Source organism: Propithecus coquereli, unplaced genomic scaffold (assembly GCF_000956105.1).
Source record: "Propithecus coquereli isolate 6110/MARCELLA unplaced genomic scaffold, Pcoq_1.0 Scaffold426, whole genome shotgun sequence".
NCBI classification, from domain to species: domain Eukaryota; kingdom Metazoa; phylum Chordata; class Mammalia; order Primates; family Indriidae; genus Propithecus; species Propithecus coquereli.
Window position 1 is genome coordinate 222,492 of NW_012150019.1, and position 4,098 is coordinate 226,589.

Sequence of the window (4,098 nt, forward strand, 5' to 3'; positions counted from 1 at the left end):
CCCAAGTCTGAGCTTCAAGTGTGTCCATTCCCCTGGAGGTGCACATCGCACTCATTGTTTGTGCATATATATCTTTTTTAAAATTTTAAAAACATTTGTGTTAAGAACACAACATGAAGTCTGTCCTCTTAACAAATTTTAAGTGTACAATAAATTATTGTTGACTATAGGTAAAATGCTGTACAGAAGATACCTAGAGCTTATTCATCTTATTTAACTAAAACTTTATGCCTATTGGTTAATAACTCCCCATTTCTGTCTCTCTGTAGTCCCTAGTAACCACCATTCTAGTGTTTAATTTTGTGAATTTGGCTATTTTATACATTTAATTTAAGAGGAATCATGCAGAACTTGTCTTTCTGTGCCTGGCTTATTTCATTTAGCATATTGTCCTGAAGTTCCATCCATATTGTTGCATATTGTAGAATTTCCTCCTTTTGAAAGGCTGAATGACATTCCATTGCATGTAAATATCACATTTCCTTTATCTGTTAATCTGTCCATGAACATTTAGGTTGTTTCCACATCTTTCTTATGGTAAATAGTGCTTTAATGAACATAGGAGTGCTAATATCTCTTCTAGATTCTGATTTCAATTCCTTTGGGTACATACCCAATCCCACCTAGAAGTGGGATTGTTGGATCATGTGGTAGTTCTATTTTTAATTTTTTGAGGAACTTCCATACTGCTTTCCATAGCAGATGCACCACTTTTCATTCCCACCAACACTGTGCAAGGGCCCCACATCTTCACCAAGTGGTTGCCTTCTTTTCTTTTGATAATAGTTATCTTGATAGGTGTAAGATGGTATCTCATTGTGCTTTTGATTTGCATTTTCCTGATGATTAGTGATGTTGTACATTTTTAAAATTACCTCTTGGTCATTTGTGTGTCTTCTTTGGAGAAATGTATTTTCAAGTCCTTAGCACATTTTTAATTGGGTTCTTAATTTTTACTCATACAATTTGAGAACATCTATACATTGTATAAGTTGCATGTGGAACATGGAGAAAACAAACCAAATCTCACTAGCCCTGAGCAAAACTAGAGAAACAAGAAATCAGCAAGGGGTGAAACAGTACTCCAGAAGTACAGTCCAACTAGATATTTCTGAATAGGCTCAAAATGGAAAGAATCCACGTATTCCTCACCCAATCCCAACTCTTTAGGGTTGAGGCTGGTGGAGGGGACTACCTAGTCGTCCACAGAGAAGGCAGCCTGAGGACTGTTAGCACCAAGCTTGTCAATTTCCTTGCTATCTCTTGGGAAGATCCACCTGAGAGGTTGTTCCATGACATAGCAAATACATACCTGGAGGCAGCACTGGCCATGTTTTTACTTCCCACTTCTCCATCCCTTGAAGACTTGTGTCATAGTGGGGATGGTGGCAATAAGCTATATAAAAACCCGCAATCCTTCATGGAAAGACTATTTCTTTAAGGTCTCTACAAAACAAACTTCAAGCCTGAGAGAAAACACAAAACTTTTCCCTTAAAACTCATGAATATGTTTTTAATTTTAAGTATATATCTACATACACACATAATTTTACTGTACTTGGTAGATAAGACAAAAGCAGATGATGTGGTCAATGTTGGAGGAAAGAGATTGAATGTGAGATCAAAGGCACCAATCCCATAGATGACCACTCACCTAGGAGGCTGACTAGATCAAAACTTCCTCTCAGATGGTACCAATAGTGACTGTGTAAGTAAATTCAATTATCTTCATCAGGCTGAGAAATAAGTAGAAGATTGTTGGTTTGTAGCAAAAATAAGGATGAAAATATAAACGAAAAGCAGAGAGTAAGAATATAACAGAATCATATTACAGCCAGATTAATTAAGATGCCCACATCTTAGTTACTTAAATTCTTGGAATTTATCACAATAATTTAAACCATGTTGACAAGATGGAGTTGAAGGTGAAGAAGGAAGCTCCTGCCCCTCCCACAGCCGAAGCCACAGCAAAAGTGTTGAAGGCCAAGAAGGCAGTGCTAAAAGGCGTCCACAGCCACAAAAAAAAGATCTGTACATCACCCACCTTCTGGTGGCCAAAGACACTGCAGCTCCGGAGGCAGCCCAGATATCCTCAGAAGAACACCCCCAGGAGAAACAAGCTTGACCACTATGCCATCATCAAGTTCCCCTTGACCACTGAGTCTGCCATGAAGAAGATAGAAAACAGCAACACACTTGTGTTGACTGTGGATGTCAAAGCCAATAAGCGCCAGATCAAACAGGCTGTGAAGAGGCTCTATGACATTGATGTGGCCAAGGTCAACACCCTGATCAGGCCTGATGGAAAGAAGAAGGCATATGTTCGACTGGCTCCCGATTACGATGCTTTGGGTGTTGCCAACAAAATTGGAATCATCTAAACTGAGTCCAACTGGCTAATTCTATATATATATATCTTTCACCTTAAAAAAATAATAAAAAAAAACCATGTTTCCTTCAAAAACAATAACTAAATAATCCTAATGTCATATAAGACCACATTATCACCCTCAGAGGCATTCCCTCTAAAAACCCTTTTTTTTTGAATGTGTGATATTTACATTAAAGATATGTGATTTTTTCATGTAGGCTTTTAAAATAAAGATAAGATTCAGAGGTGAAAAAGGATTTTCCCTGTTTATTGCTCATTTCTTCTGTTCTTATTCTTTGTCACTAAAATTTGGCTCTTTTAGATGTGATTTTGCGTCTAAAATGACTGGGAAATTTGATGCATGAGAGATGCATTTATCTCTCTAAAAGGGAACTTCGGATTTCATCTTCTATATATTGTCTTAAAGTAATGACATATATTCCCTTTCATTTCCAGGAAATATATTGGAAAATATGGGTAGTGGTTTTATTACTCTATAAACAAATTTCTACTAGATCCTTTGCGAAATTTAAATCTTTGTTAATTGATCTACTAACCCTAGGAGTTTTTAGTTAGATGTTTTAAATATTGAAGTAAAATATCTTTTAATAATTATTCCTAATGATGACTTTTGAAACTTCTTGTTGCATCTCCAAATTTTAGGTATTTTGTAAGACATCAATTTTGAGATTATTCTTTTGTAAATCATTTTAAGTGTTGACAAAATGATGGGTTCCAGCAAAACTGGCCTAAAAGCAGGAGGAGCAGCAGGGGCTGAAGGGGTTATTCAAAGAAGGAAGTGGTACATATGTGGTGAATGCCACAGAGAGGCCACAAAAGTGAATTTTGTAATAAAATACACATGATTCAGCCATTAGAAAATCATTAGTGTCCTTTACTGTAAGACCTCATGCAATGCCCTGAAGCTCTCTGGTCCTCAGATTCAAGATTTTTTAAATGACTCCCAGCTTCAAAGTTCTGTCTGTATTACATGAGGTTAGCCACCTACAACAAGAAGGATGGCAATACAAACAGGGAGGATAGAGAGAGAGTAGCTGGCAGAGACGGCAGAGCACTTAAGTGGGCACACATACGCTTCAATGTCGAGGAGGCAAAAAGGACCAGAGTTCTTGGAGAAGTTGTCATTTCTGAGTGATCCCCTAGTTACAGTTTCTGTAAGGCCTGGCTGTCTTCTCATGCTGTCTCTTCTCAGAGACCAGCCAGTTCCTATGAGCATCTCAAATTTGTGTCTCTACACTTGCAACCTAAATCTGTAGGCTTTATTCCAAATATTTGAATCACACAGTTTTCAACCATAATAAAAGATCAAATGGTTACTTTCAAAGGCATTTTTTGCAAAATCATTCTTTAGTTCATTAAATCTCACTAGCATTTACTCTGTGTGTGTGTCTGTGTCTATTATCCGCAAGAGGCTTTCAGATCCACATTGAGTACATTGTTATGCTCTTCAGTGGCTTTCCTAAGGCTCCTTATTATCAGAGTTTGGCTGACAGTTTGTGCCAATGAATTTCTCTTGGGCATCTACCCATGAGGTGGTCAATAGCACACAGGTGTGAGTGAGGCATTCTTCTCTGTATACAACTTCAAAACTCATAGTATGTTCTATATATATATATTTTTAAGACTAGTCAAGTGCAGTAGTGAGAAATGGTAAAAGTAATAGAACAAGGAGTTCAATCTGTAACTGACTGTGAACAATCAAGTGA

General features: G+C 37.3%; 1 pseudogene; it reads left to right on the plus strand.

The window, feature by feature from the left end:
* Positions 1 to 1,913: 1,913 nt before the first annotated feature.
* Positions 1,914 to 2,381, plus strand: LOC105817912 (annotated as a pseudogene).
* The last annotated feature ends 1,717 nt before the right edge of the window (positions 2,382 to 4,098 follow it).